Genomic DNA, 15,671 nt, shown 5'->3' with positions numbered 1-15,671 from the left:
CATTCTCCTGATGGCTAATGATGTTGAGCATCTTTTCATATGCTTATTGGCCATTTGGATGTCATCTTTGGGGGAAGTGTCTATTTAGATCCTTTGCCCATTTTCTAATTAGGATATTTGTCTTTTGAATTGTGGAAGTCCTTCCTATATTCTGGATACAAATCCCTTAGCAGATATATGAATTGCAGATATGTTCTCCCATTCTTTGGGTTGTCTTTGCACTTTCTTGATGATGTCCTTTGAAACACAAAAACTGTTAATTTTCACAAAGTCCAATTTATCTGTTTTTTAATTTGTTGCTTCTGCTTTTGGTGTCATATCTAAGAATCCTTTACCAAACTCATAAAGGTGTATCCCTATGTTTTATAGTTTTTGCTCTTACATTTAGGTCTTTGATCCGTTTTGAGAAAATTTTCATATATGGTGTGAGGTAAGGGTCCAACACCATTCTCTGGCATGTGGCTATCTAGTTGTCCCAGTATCACTTGTTGAAAAGACTATTCTTTCCACATTGAATGGTTTGGGCACCCTTATAAAAAATTAGTTGGCCATATATGTAATGAGTTTATTTCTGGACTCTCAGTTTTATTCCAATTGGTCTATATGTCTACTCTTGTGCCAGTACCACACTGTTTGATTATTGCTGCCTTGTAGTAAGTCATGAAACGGGAAGGTATAAGTCCTGTTTTCTTTTTCTTTTTTTGTGGTTTTGGCTATTCTGGGTTCTTTGAAATTCCACATGAATTTTAGAATCAGCTTGTCAGTTTCTACAAAGAAGGCACCTGGGATTCTGATAGGCATTGCAATGGATCTGCAGATCATTTCGAGGAGAGTATTCAATAAATATTAACTTTTTCCCCATATTTTTCTTCCTCCTCCTCTTCTTACTACGACCACCACTATTACCTTTTAGTATTATGAGAAGTAAATAAGATAACTCATGTGAAGTGCCAGCATGTAGTATGAGCCCAATACATGTTTATTAGTATTTTTGTAGTCCCTGAGGCTATCCGAGGCTGGCAGGAGAGTGGGCTGAGTGACCTCCACAGCCCCATCCTCCATGGTGACCACCCTGTATACAGGCTGTTCCCAGATATGGTACAGGGAACTCCCAAGTCCGGGGCTTTTTATTTTCCCAAGTGTAGCTTCCCATTAAGGCTCAAGGCCAGGGTCTCTGACAGCACCAGCATGACTTCAGCTCATGTTCAGCTCCCACAGGCCTGTAGATGGGAGCTCCTTTGAGTGATACAATCCACACACACTCAATCAAAATGCCTTCTCAGCTGCCTTGGCAAGAAAGGATGCTGGACTGCATGGTAAGGAACAGGTCTGATTTAGCATTTCTCAGACTTTGGTCACTCAAGGACAACCCTCATGATTTTTGGTCATAGCCATGCACCACCACACTCGATTAGCTTAACAGTTTAATATAATTCTATATACTAGAAACAAATATATCTTATTATTTAAAAAAGAAATTCTATATTGTTGCCTTAAATGGAAAGTCAGTATTACGTGCTTTAAATAGGAGATAACCATGAAGGTAAATACAAAGGAAACAAAACCATGTAATAAAATGCTGTCTGTTAAAAGAAGATTAACAAGCCTTAGAGAAGGATGTTAAAAACATCTCAGTGCCCAATTGAAACTCTTCTCGACTTGATCAGAATGACTGGAAGAGAACAGAAGAGGGGCTCACTTCCTCCCACTTAGTGAGTGAACAGTATGCTATATGTACAGTCATGCCTGTACCTTCAATGTTCCACACTGAGACAGTGTTTTGAGAAGGGATGCTTCACCACCCCCCCACCCCCAAGCTTTGCTGTTCAATCATACTGGCATTCCCTGATGGTGGGAATTATAACACAGGCTCTGGGCATCAGCACTCACCCAAGGTATTCTGGACTTACTGGGAAAAGTTCCATAGGAGCACTGCAGGGTCTGCAGACAAGCGCTGCATGGCTCCTGGTGGGCTGCAGCAGCAGAAATGCTCAGTTTTCAAGGTCTGCCCCTGCTCCATGAAGCAGTGAGGAGAGCCCGGGCCACCTAGCACACACAGTATGAAGAGTACAGAGCCCTAGAGAGAGCTGAATGGTGCCAATGCCACCTTCCTGGAAGGAGCATTGTTCCTCTGGAGGCATCTTGGCCTTGGCTATCACCTGCCTTCTCCCTCTGCACAAGGATGGCCATCCTGTGTGGAGACAAATCAAACTGGAGCCCGTGGAGAACTTGTCCTATTACAGTTTTCCAAATATCCCTCCCACATCTGGGATCTGAAGGATGACATCACTTGAGGAGAACACCTTGGCCTGCTTCACAGTTCACAACCTTGTTACCCTCGGTACCCAGCCATGAGTAGCCTTGTGCTTGGAGAGAGAGAGGAAATCATAATCTAGACCAACCAATTAAACCAAGATCAACTCACGAAGCTCTTAGAATGTTGTGTAGGCATTTCATGGAGGAACTGGCAAAGGTCTACAGAAATGGGAAAAGTTAGATTTTTATATGAGATCCAGATAAAAGTCCTAGACAACAGAAGAAATGCCATCAAACATGTTCAAATTCAAATGTATACACATTTGGGACCCACCATCAAATAAAAGCATTAAACAGGGCCAGGCTAGATTCATGGGACAAAAAAACAAACCATTTTAGGGAAATAAATAGTTGAAAACTGATATCACCCAGGGGAGTGAAATTACTATCATGTTCATACCTGCCTCCCCCACAGACACGCGAAGGCAAGGCAACAGACAGGGTGTCCAATGATGGCTAGCTCAACTAAATTTGGATATGAGGAATAGCAGAACACTTTCCACCACTAGATGGACAAGCAAGGTCCAGGGAATGGTGTCCACAAGACAACATCTCCATGACCGGCTGGTACCTCTCCTGAGCCCTGTACAGACTGAGCCAAAACCAGTGAGAAGGCACTTCCCCAGAGGCTGCTGAGGAGACTTTCAGACACACTTCCCATCTCTTCCTCAGCCATGAGGGGCTGGTTGGAGCCCCTGCCCTGAACCCAGGGCATGTTCTATGAGGCCTCCTGCTTCACTTTCCAGACCAGTCACCTGTTCACATTCTGCAGTTCCAGGAGACAATGACAGGTTGTTTTTCTGATTCAAAAGCTTGACCTACCTTTGTGGAGACAGGACTCCGGTTCTGAATGGCCCAAGGACAGTTGCTAAGACCCTTCTCCTCCAAAGGCACTACCACAGCCTCTGCCAAGTTGTCTATCCTAAGATGCCGTATGCTGTCTTTTAATGAATAAACAGCAATCTTATTTATTCACCTTGGGAAAGACAACCATCGCTGAAGGCTACGGTGATAATTCACAATGACATTCAGAAGGGTCTGGCACCTAGATTGTACGTAGTGAGCTCCCACATTAGCCAATCTGTTCTAAATATGAAAATTCTTAACTTTTTCCCCAGTATAATTAACATTCAGCAATTATCTCTAGAATTTATCACTGAAACAGTCCTTCATTAAAACCAGAAGAATATGATGGCTTAGAACCTCCAGATATAGGCGCAAAAGGGGGACAGATATTATCATCTGGTAGTATCTGACCAGTCCTTGTTGGCTCCGCAGGTAGGGGGACAGGGCCTGTCCAGTGCATCCCTAGGACCTTCTCTGTCCCTGGAGGGTTTTTTCCAGCTGGAGTAAGCCTTGACTGGAGAAGGGAACACTGACCTGGCTGCTTTTTATTAAAGCATCTAATTACTAAAGAGAGTTCTATTAAAGCATTTTCTTTGCTGAGGCAACCTGCTCAGTGCTTCTGAGCAGCACCAAGGCGATTTCCCATGGTATATAGTGGCAAAGCTGGTGGTGTACTTTACAGAGCTGGCCTTCACCTTGGCCATGGCTCATAGCTGATGCACTGAGTGTACTCATAATCACCACTCAGAGGTGGAAGTGTCTCAGGTGGTGTTTTTGTGACTGGCTACTGCAAAACTTTCAAAGGTGCCCAAGATGACAGTCTTTGATGCAATGGTAAAGTGCATTTTCTTTTTAAACTATCTCCTAAGACAACTTTTTTGAAGTTTATTTATTTATTTTGAGAGAGAGAGAGACAGAGAGAGAGAGCAAGCGAGCAGGGGAGGAGCAGAGAGAGAGGGAAAGAGAGAGAATCCCAAACAGGCTCCGTGCTGTCAGCACAGAGCCTGACATGGGGCTCAAACTCCCCAACGGTGAGATCATGACCGGAGCCCAAGAGTCAGATGCTTAACTGACTGAGTCACCCAGGTGCCTCTCCACTTTTCTTAAAAATGTTCATTTATTTATTACTTTTGAGACAGAGAGCATGAGCAGGGGAGGAGCAAAGAGAGAGGGAGACAGAATCCCAAGTGGACTGCACTGTCAGTGCAGAGCCTGATGCGGGGCTCAAACCCATGAACTGCAAGATCAGGACTTGAGCCGAAGTTGGACATTCATCCGACTGAGCCACCCAGGTGCTCTGTTAAGTGCATTTTCTATTGTCACTGCTCTCTAATGGCAAGAAGGGAGTAACAGTAGGAAAGCTCTCTCAATAGGTCCACATAGCACGCAAAGTGCTAGGCAACTGTATTTGTTGGTATGGTAAAATGTTCTATATTAAGTGTAAGGAGGGGCAGAAGCACCTGGGTGGCTCAGTTGGTTAAACGTCTGACTCTTGGTTTTGGCTCAGGTCATGAACTTGTGGTTTTTGAGTTTGAGTCCCGTGTTGGGGGGGGAGCTTTGTGCTGACAGTGTGGAGGCTGTCTGGAATTCTCTCTCCCCACCTCTCTCTCTGCCCCTCCCTGCTCACTCTTTCTGTCTCTCTCTCAAAATAAATAAACTTTAAAAAAAGGTGTAAGGAGGGGTAACAAAATTATGTGTTTGGTTTCATACTAATTTTTGTTTAAGAACACATACACATGCATCAAAAGAAGTCTGGAAATATATACACCAAAATGCTAACTGCTTTCCTGGTTGGAGTCCAGATGATATTGAATTTCTTCCTTTTTTAAGTCTTTATATTCTAACTTATCTACAATAAGCAAGTGTTAATTGTGAATAAAAATGTTACGAAAAACAAATGTGTGTATGGAAGGGCACGCCGGAGCAACAGGTCTGAGCCTACGGCCATCTGTCTTATCCCCCTCAGGGTGGAGAAGACAGGAGCAGAAGTAGAGTTTCGGGGCAGCAATGGCTCTCTGGAACCTATTTTCCAAAAGAAGGACCTTTTCAACATTTTTTAAGTTTATTTATTTATTTTGACAGAGAGAGAGAGAGAGAGAAAGTACAAGCATGGGAGGGGTGGAGAGAGAGGGTGAGAGAGACAATCCCAAGTAGGCTCTGCACTGTGAGATCATGACCTGAGCCAGAATCACGACATAGATGCTTAACCAAGCCACCCAGGTGCCCCTTGACAAATTCTTATCGCTACACTGACATTACTAACATTAAAAAAGAATGTCAATAGGTTGCAAGGCAAGATTCAGAGACTATGGCACTGTTATATGTCTGCCCCTACCTGCCAACCTAGTCTCAGCTCTGAGATGTCAAAGCCTGGCTGTGCCTCTGAATGCATGCATGGGCAAGGACATCTGGGTGTCTTTGTCCAGGATCCACCTTTTTTTTAAAGAAAAAAAAAAGCATCCTTCTAGATTAAGATGGAAGAGAAGGAGCTGCCAACCTATATCTTAGCCTGTATCTCAAGTCCTAGGCCCTGTTGGCACCTCATACATAGGCTGTCACATATCAGGGAAGTCTGACCCTCTCAGTCCCACCCTTTGAAAACCTGGTCTGATGGCCAAGTATAAGAAGGATGCAACAAGACTACTGGAAAAAGTGCTCCCACTTAAGGGTGTATATGCATGTGGGTATCTGTAACGCCATTCATGTGGCCTCTATCACATGAGACTCAGCCCATGTACCTCCTTTCCCTCTCAGTTCCTTAGAACATGGTAAAATGTATTAAATAATGCTTTGGGCTCAAAGCTTTGAGAAAACTGAAGAAACGAGGTTATATCATAGCCAGTTATGGATTACACAGATGAGAATGTACAGGTGGTACCCCCAGGTACCAAGATACTGAACTTGGCTTTTTTATCCATTGTCAGCTGGCCTTGCAATGTGCAGCTACTAAATAAACAAAAAAGGATTCATGTTTTAATTTAGATGACTCTGTGCCCCATAACTTGTCCATTTTTTCCCCCTGGAGCCACGGTGTTTGTTATTTCTTTGCAATTTCAGAAGTTATGAAATGATTCATGGTTTTGTTGGAGCTGAAGTCAACCAAAACCATTCATAATTGTGAACAATCTCTGTTATTGTTAGAGGGAAAATGCCAAGGCATCTGTGCTTCCCAAAAACACTTGGGGGGGGGGGGAGAATTCCAGTTTGGAAATGGAACGGCTGTGTTTTTCCCTCTAGAGTTAAATTTACACAGACTGATTTCCAGGGAGATCATTGCGTTCTTCTGGTTGGAACAGTGGGGTGGCCACCAGAATGCATGATTTCTTCTCTCTCCTTCCTCTATCAGACATAGGGCATCCACGTGGTGACACTCTGCATACTGGTAATTACCCAATAAATGCCTGTCTCCCTACCAAGAGATAGGACTCATGGAGGTAGAACATCTATCTTATTCACCCTAAAATACAGCTCTATGTCTTGTACATAGTTAGTGCTTAAAAGAAATTATCTGTTGAACGACTGCACAAACCCCACCAGGCTAATGTCATTACTCTTTAGTGCTTTGATTCTTCATATTTATTTGTGTTGGTTGATAACATCTACAACTATAAGAGAGATTCATGTAAACGAAAACGAGAGAGAAGAATAAACTGATGATGATGGTGACGTCACAGATGCCGATGCCAAATACTCTCTGAACGCATTTTATGTGCCACCAGCATTCCACTTAATCCTTCTGATTTTATAAATTAGGTCCTATCATTCCCATCTTATAGATGAGGTAAGTGAGGCACAGATAAATGAAGGAAACTTATCCAGGATCACCCAGCAGTGGGCAGTGTAACTAGACACAGGTATCCAAATGTAAAAACACACATGTTCCACCAACACTGCCACTGGCTAAAGTACTTCTGACAACCCTTTCCAGAATGTGTTTGGAATCTGAAAATACTTAATGGTGTTAAAGCTTCATTCTCTATTGGTGAGTCTGGATTTGTGGAACAAACAAAAGCCATTCAAAGCCATAAGGTGTGTGCTGATTACGGACGATCGCTGAGTTTGAGAAAAAAGCTGCTGGTGTGACTATAATGTCATGAGACCAGTTTGCTCTGGGGAGTCGTGGGCCAGCCTGGAAAGAGCACTTCAGGTGAGAGAAGTAACATGGTACAGTAAAGTGGAGCACTGGACTGGGAGTCCTGACTTTTGTTTACAGTTTGACCAAACACTGGTACTTTATCTCTCTGACCCTGGCCGATTAAACTGACTGGGCTGGCCTGGACCAGTGAGGTTCATACCTGTTGGAAATCATATCTGGGAATCTCTAAGGTCCCTAAGAAGGGCACTTCTATTTCCCCTTCCTCTCCTTCAGTCTACCTCTGACAGTTAACCCCACAGATTCAAACTGATCAGTGTGTGTGTGTGTGTGTGTGTGTGTGTGTGTGTGTGTGAGAGAGAGATAGAGAGAGAGAGAGAGAGAGAGAGAGAGAGAGAGAGAGAGAGAATTGTGGGGGGAACAGAAAAGATACAATTTAACATACATTCCCTTCTCTTCAACAGTACTAAAAGTCTTCAATATCAACTACAGCCAGAATTGCCTATATCACTCATTTCTTTTCTTCAGAGGAGATCAATGTGGATTTGCCAGCAAATGTCAACCAGTTCAGCTTCTTCGGGAAAGATCTGAGAAGTAATGATGGGAGAACACTGTTTCCTCTTTACCTATGAAGCAGCATCAAGAATGACTGCCTGGACTCAAATGGAGACTGGGCTGACACAGTCTTTACCTTGAGACCAATGCTTAGCTTCCCTGTGTCAAAATACACTGTGACTCAGACTCACCAGCTCAGGTGAAAACAGGGGAGTCTTGATCCCTCTGTGATGATTTCAAATGACAAAGATTTACCAAGTCCTATACATAAAGTGCCACTCTATTTCCCTCCCTGTTTGACACATGGCCATGAGATGCACACAGGTCCAACGATGAAGATCAATATTTTACCTCCTGCCAAAATCAATGCACATTCCTCTTGGTCCAATAGGCTAGCTGCAAGGTGGGATTACTCTTTTTCTTAGTCCCAGGATAGAGCTAGGTGGTCAAAGGATAAAAGGACACAGAGGCTGCAGCCTGCAGAGCAGAATAGTCAGGGAGGCCTGAGGAAGGCTGGGCACACTCCACATCTCCATCAAAGACCCATGAAAGTGAAGGTTCTCTCTTAGCAAGCATTCCACCATGAGCACTGCCTTTGGAGACAAGTTTTAGATTGGTGTGTGTTCTAAGGGAACACCCTAGGAGCTGAGGGGAAATGACAGACGGCAGAGGCTGCCAGAGTGGAAGCCATTCACCTGCTGTGTGTCCTTGTGGCCTCTGTGGGCATCAGCTTCCTCCTTTGTAAAAGGGTGGGGTGGGGGGTACCTGGGTGGTTCAGTTGGTTGAGTGTCCAACTCTGGATTTTAGCTCAGGTCATGATCCTAGGGTTGTGGGATCAAGCCCCCATTCAGGCTTCATGCCCAGTGTGTGGTGCCTGCTTAAGATTCTTTCTCTCCCTCTGACCCTCTCCCCTGCTCATTCTCTGTCTCTGAAAAAAAAAAAAAAAGATTTAGAAGGGCAGGGTAGTTGCATCCTCTCTTACTCTCTTGAAGCTCCTAACTTCTTTGTGATTCTAAATCTATTTCATGTTTCTTGACAATCTACATGGACTAAGTCTTTTATTAACATCCTGATGCCACATGCCACCAGAGGGAAGTCCTGGAATTTCTTTGAGGGAGTCACACTAGAAGAAATAACTCATCTCAAGAGGGCACAAATCTGATACCCTTTCCCCGGTCTCCAACTGCACCCTCAGAGTTGTGAGCTGTGGCTAAGCATCTCTGCCTGGTCAGAGAATGGGTGTCATCTGTGGATCTCAAGCACCCAGACCCATATTTAAACTCCCTGGGGAGCTGGGGGTAAGAGAGACATGGATAACATTTGCAGGGGAGACTGATGGCTGAATATTCACAAGCCAGGTGCAGTGCAGCTGTAGATGGCCATGCACTTGTCACCCCAAGTGAAACGGGTCTCCGACCCAGACCACTGACCATGGGGAGACAGGCAGACTGGTCTCTTCAACTGTTAGGGCTAGAATGTGCTCTCTTGGGGGAATCTCTGAGTTGGAAAGGACCGTCTGTCTGCACACCCACTGTGGTCCTAGAACAAGAGTGTTGTGGGGATGGCGGGCGGGGGGTGGGGTGCTTGCTGGTCTTCTTCTGAACCATATGCCCTCAAGAACTCCATGCTCTCAGAGAAGACTTTCTGGATATGAGAAGCAAATGACCCAGGGACTGGGGAAAATGGAAGCTGCAGAACTGAGAAAAGCTGAGTCAGCTCTGAAATAGTTCACAGGCTCACCCAGGCTTTTGTCTTTCGTGAGATCTCTCCAAACTGGCTGTTAGAACCCCATGGGAGAGGCTGAGGAATCTCAGGCCTGGCTGATTCACAGCTAACCTCTCTTTCCAGCTGTACTTCCTGAAAGACAGTGTTCAGCTGCAGGCCTCCAGCATTTCTGTCTACCCCCTCTGCAGAGATCAGTCTTGATGTGCATCCCTCCCCAATCCTAAGTATCCCCAGCCTAAGACATTCTGGGCCAGAGGGCTAAGGCCATGAGTCTGGCTGGTCACGCAAGTTTTGCTCAGGCCTTTGCCACTCCATAGACTGGTTGCCACTGGGTCCTCCAGCCAGAGAGGGTGAGACAGGTAGACTCTCCTTGGGGTGTCACCAGACACCAGGAGGGCTGGGCCACTCACAGTCCTTAAAAATACCAAAGTCTAGGTAAACCCTGGCTCCTTTAGGAATAAAACAACGTGGGTGTAGGTGTCTGGATGAACACACTGCCACGGAATGGAGAGGAATCAACCACTCAGCTTAGGTATCCCAGGCAGAGTTGAGGTTACTGAAGGCAAAGGGAGGCCAGGGGCAAATCAATATCACGGCTTCCCAGCAGAGCCGGGTCAGCACAACATCTGGGCTGCTTATTTTGGTCTAGTGCCTCGGTTTTGTTTCCTCAAGAGAAAATAAAATCAACACCAGCAGGCTAAGGGTTCACATGCCATTTTGTGGTGCAAACCCCAGAGGAAGGAATGTGGAGCCTTTGGGGGGCAAGAATGCTAAGGTGGCCAAAGGGCTCTTTGCTTTGACAGCAAGGACTACTTCCCCTTCCGGAAAGCAGCTCCAGAGGCAGCTTCATTCCTGTGATACTGCACAAGTGGTTCTCATGCTGGCAACTCTCTGGCTGGGGCAAACACAGACCTGCATGCAATAACCAGGAATAGAAATCCACAAGGCTTGGAACCTCGAGGACTGAAACGTTCAGATGACACCGTCACCTTCCAGGAAATTGCCTCACGCTCTGCTTCTGAGTTCCACATTGTGACTTATATCCTCTTGGGTGCTGGCTCCCCAATGACACACAGGGAGGACAGGGCAGAGGAAGTGAAAGCCTCGCCCTGCAGAAAGCAGCTCATTTGTAACCTGGTGCCTGCTCAGCTGGAATCTGATTCTCAGAAACATGCTTTGCTGTCCATACAGAGAAGACCATCCATTCAATTTCTCAGTCAGTCAGTGAATCTTTACTAAGCATCTACAATGTGCCAGTCCCTGTTTTAAACACTGGGGGTACAGCAGTGAACAAAACAAAGTTGATGTCTACACAGAGCTCTCATTCTAGTGATAGTAACAGTAACAGTAAGTGCTCAGGAGGTATTGGAGCTGCACTGCACACCATCCTAAATGCTACACATGGATCTCACGTAAACCTCCAAACAGTCTTGGGCAGATACTGCGGGCACCCCATTGAACAGGTGAGGGAACTGAGACTATAGCCAGATGAAATAACGTTCCCTGGTCATGGCAGGATTCAAACCCACGGAAGTGCAATGACACCTGCCTCACAAGCTATGTGAACATCTTTGATGCGGTTTCCTGATGGTGACTTCTTTTCGGCTTGTCTTGAAAGCCATTTGTGTAGAGGACGTGTTTGGCTGTACCCACAAAATGGGAAGAGACCGTAGGCTGTCTTAAGACAATAAAAACAGAATTATAAGTGTAAAGAAGAGATGTCCTTGTGAAGCTGTCATTCTTCTGTCCTTCTAGGAAGAAGAAGCAAAGGCTAGTTGGGGGCACCCTGCCACACCCCTTTTGAGGAGGTCAGTATGACTATTTTTTTCCCCAGTATATTTACTATTAAAGTAAAAAAACCCAGGAGTGTATAAAATAATAAGTAAAAGTTGGGTATTAACTTGAGTGAGTGATATAGTTGGTCTGTGGTTGGAGGAGACCAGATCTGTGAGAGGCCGACAGTTTTCAGGCAAAAAGAGTTCTGAGGTCAAACGAGTGTGGGAAACTGAGTTGTACAAAAAGAGCTGCTGGGAGTTTTTTTAACTACAGAACTTCTCAGAGCCTTTAATATGCTAAAGACCATTGTGTTTCTCCAAGATGGGGATTTAATCGGCAGGATTTTCTAGACTTAACTTGCCTTACAACTATTTTGTGAGGGGGTATAGACCACATGTTAAAAGCTCATGCAATCAGAATTCCAAGCAATATGAACTTGGGAAACACCTGGCCCACTGGAACCACTTTCTTTAGCCTGAAACATCATTTGTCTCACTGGGCACATTTCTGAAAATGTATGAACTTCTCTAGCAACTACCTCAGAGCTATAAGGCTTAAGGGGGTCAGTCATGTTAGAGCAGACATCAGGAGGCCCCTGCCAAGGTTTTGGGGATTGTCGTTGTTATTATTATTATTATTTTTGTAGGGGAGGCTCTAGGAGGGAGAAAACATCAAAAGAGCAACAACAATAGTGAAGTATGAATTTTTAAAAAAAGCAGGTTCTGGTCTGGTCTGAGCTCTGCCGTTGTCTTGCTGTGTGCCCTCAGGGAGGTCCTTTATCCACTCCAGGCACTGGCCCCACTCACCTTTCTGCAATAGATGGGAATGGACCAGATGGCCCAGGGGGCCCCTCAGGCTCCCACAATCTCTTTCTCGCTATGATCTGACACCCGGTGGCAGGCAGCACGGGGTGACACTGTAACTGAGATACACCTGCCTCCTGGGACCAGGCTCACCTTGCCAAGGGCCCTGCCCTGTTAGGGGGAAGCTACTGAGCCTCAAAGGACCAGAGGCCCTTTGGGAAATATAGGTTGGGCCACCAGGGAATCAAAAACCCTTGACTTCAGATGCCAGTGCCTAGTATCAAGCTCGGTGAGTTTCAAAAGACTCAGAGTCTGTGTTCAGATTTATGTAATTGGTTCAGAAATGAGGGGGATATTCACTTCTTTTCCTTGATCCAGTCCCTCCCAGTTGGTCCCCCAAATACGGTGATCTCTCTGATTCTACCCTATCACCACCCCTCCTTCCCACGGCTACCTGACGGTCTGTAAGCAGCTCCATGTGCTCCACATCCTGCAGAGGCCCCCCGCCCACACGCTTCTTCTTGCCCATTCCATATCTCTTGATCTTTCTCAGAACTGCCCGATTCCTCCCAGTACCTCCGCACCATATTTATTTCTTCCGATCCCTCACAACCCCCCATTCCTCCTTTTATTCATTCAACAAATATGCATTAAGCACACAGAACATGCCAGGTACTCTTCTAGGTTCTGGGGATATGGCCGTGAACAAAGCAGACCTGGCCCTGTCCTTCAGGGAACATATGTTCTAGAAAGGGACAACAGAGAATGAGCAAATAAACACATGAGAGGTCGTGGCAGGTGAAGAATTAAGCAAAGGAAGGGGACAGTGAGTGATGAGGGTGCTATTTTAAAAGACAGGCTCTCATTTTAAAAGAAGGCCTCCTGGAAGAGGTGACATTTGGTTAGAGACCTGAATGAAGGTGGATAGAGTGAGTCTGTTCTGAGCCCACCTCCCAGTGGCTCCCCAAGTCTGCCACCCCGGGCTTCAGAGGTTTGGGACCTGGCTGGGCTGGGTCTGAATAGGGACCAACCAAGTTCTTCAGAGACAGAGCAAGCCAAACTGCCCAAGTAACAGCACGTCCTCTTTTGGACTTGAATACTCTCATTCTCTTTGCCTCTTGCTGTGTCTTTGGGGCCTGGTTTCATGATATATCCATGAAGTGGAGGATGTATCAGATCACAGTGGGGCAGGGCCTCAGTTTCCCATCTGTGAAATGTGTGAGCTGGATGGAATCTAAGAGCCCTTCCAGTTGTAAACCACTGTATGCCTCTGAACATGCATGGGTTGTGCTTCTAGAAAGAGGCCAACAAAGACACACAGACTGAAGAAACGTCACCCAAGACCCAGCGGAATGCTGTTACTCCCTCCTTAGAGAGGTGATGGGAAACTCCATCACTGAAGCATTAACCTGACAAGAGGTCCCTTCCCAAAGGCCCTTAGCTCTCCCGACATCAGAGTCTTGTAGGCCAAGTCTCTGCGGTCTGTTTCACATACCATCTTGGACCTCTGGTTTACAGAAAACAAACCATAAAGGTTATTCCAACAGCTTCAGGGCTATTGCATTCTCTCCCCACCCACTCTCTGACTGGGGATGAAGGGCAGAGCTATAAAATCTGCTTGAGAGGTAAGCCCTTATCAGGGGGCCAGGCAAGGCACTGTTTGCTGAAGGCCCCATTCGCCCAGGTGCAGCCACCATCCAGGTCTGAAACAACAGATGGCCCGGGCTTGGAAGTGAACATCCCGTTTCCTCTGGACAAGCCATGTTTACACAGGGGCAAGTGGCACGAGATCCCGCTGAGGGGATGGAAGAGACTAGGCCCCACACCCGGCTCCACTGTGGTCTTTGCACACTGGGCTGGATGACTTCTGGTATATAAAACTCACACCAGGAGCTTACCACCCACGAGCAGCAGCTCTAATGGAAGTTCAAAAAAACAAAACAAAACAAAACTATAATGTAAGTAGCTAAATAATCAAAAGCATCATTTTTACAGTAAAACAAACAAGACGAGTTTGTTTTGTGATATGAATTTCACATGAGGTTTTAGAATAAAAAGCCAGATATCACAGAAACTCTGGGCCTGAAGTAGGCTGCTTCAGGTGATGTCCTTTGACCTCCCTGGGCATACACCCTTCTTCCAGGAAGGCTCTCTGGTCGAAGAGCCCGAGAAGCTTTAGGAACATAAATAGCGGGGCTTTCTTCCATCCCCAGATACTCACTGGGTGCCTGCCATGGTTTTAGGCACTTTCCAGTGAGATTCACTTAAGTTTCTGGGCCAAGTGTTTCTTTTGTTTGTTTGTTTGCTTTGATTCCATAAGATTGAGATAATGAAACTTGCCTCATTGGGTTATTGTGAAGATTAAGTTCTTTCTTTTTGTCTATCACCTCCTAGAACAGTACCTGGTGGTCAGCAGAGATCCCATTACTTGTAGCTTCTATCCCCCAGCAATCAGTAAAGACAACTGTGGTGTCTTCCAACAAAGCAGACATTCCTTAAAATGATTCTACCTCTACTCTCTTAATCCTCCTTTTGAGCATTAAAGTCATTTTTCATTTCTCCTTCATCACAAAGGTTCACTCAGAAGCATTCAGTTATACAGAGAAAAGGAAATTCATTCAATTGACAAATATTTGTTGAGTTCCTTCTATGTGCCAGGCACACAGCAGAGAACAGCTGATCCCTGCTCTCATGGAGCATACATGGGGAAACACAGATAATGAACAAAAATATATATATACATGTCAGAGGACAGTAAGTACTTTCAGGAAGAAAAAGGCAGAGAAAGAGAAGAGGTAGTAACAGTAGGGTGGGATGCTGGTTTACGTGGGGTGGGTGGTCGGAAAAGACCTAAGAGAGAGACATTTATGTGGACCTGAGGAAGTGAGGCAGTGAGGTGAGGAGACGTGCTCACAGCACGCAGCAAACTAATGAGCAGACCTGGGACCTGGAACCAGCCAGGCTCTTCCCACTGCACTAGCCCCAGGCCAGCAGGCTTGGGATGAGAGTGGGTTGGAACCAGAGGGGGTATGCTCCCGTGATCCACAGGGACGTGGGAGAAACACTAACATTTCTAGTCACAGTAATTTGTAGTTAATTTTCCTATTTGTCCCTATGCATTTTAATATATAGAATATAATTACATATATTAAGGATACAGACCCAAACATGTTTTACTAACGAGGGGCAACATCCAAGACGTCCAGGGAGACCTGCTACCTCCCAGGTGTGCTCCACTTATCCTAGTGCAGCCTGGCTGGGCCCAGACTAGGTCTGGGGGAACTTTGCTCACTGGTGGCACTTGGAATACATGAACCTGTCCAGATGGAGGTAGGCCGGACCCTCTCCCTGGCTCTGGAAAGTGCCACCAGCTCCAGAGCAGTGCTCAGTGTCACCTGGTCAAGCCCACTCCAGGGTGAGACCTTCCTGTCGATCCTGCTATGCCACACATGCGTTAAGCAGGTAGGCAGTGAAGCGGTGGGGTGGGGATGGAGGTGGTGGCCAGAGAACACACACTCGTCTAAAGCAATGGCATTTCTTTCTTTGTTCTTTTTTAA

General features: G+C 45.7%; 1 protein-coding gene and 1 long non-coding RNA gene across 3 annotated transcripts in view; one reads left to right on the top strand and one right to left on the bottom strand.

The window, feature by feature from the left end:
- Positions 1-15,671, bottom strand: part of GNAO1 (G protein subunit alpha o1) — a 173,809-nt gene that overhangs the window by 124,098 nt on the left and 34,040 nt on the right. The gene's annotated exons all lie outside the window — the stretch shown is intronic.
- Positions 9,700-11,398, top strand: LOC123579180. Its single transcript, XR_006702670.1, has 2 exons — positions 9,700-10,751; positions 11,291-11,398. It is a non-coding gene; the product is annotated as an uncharacterized LOC123579180 (long non-coding RNA).

Source organism: Leopardus geoffroyi, chromosome E2 (genome assembly GCF_018350155.1).
Source record: "Leopardus geoffroyi isolate Oge1 chromosome E2, O.geoffroyi_Oge1_pat1.0, whole genome shotgun sequence".
Classification (NCBI taxonomy): Eukaryota; Metazoa; Chordata; class Mammalia; order Carnivora; family Felidae; genus Leopardus; species Leopardus geoffroyi.
Note: the sequence above shows the minus strand (reverse complement) of the source record. Positions and strands in the feature narration are given on the sequence as shown.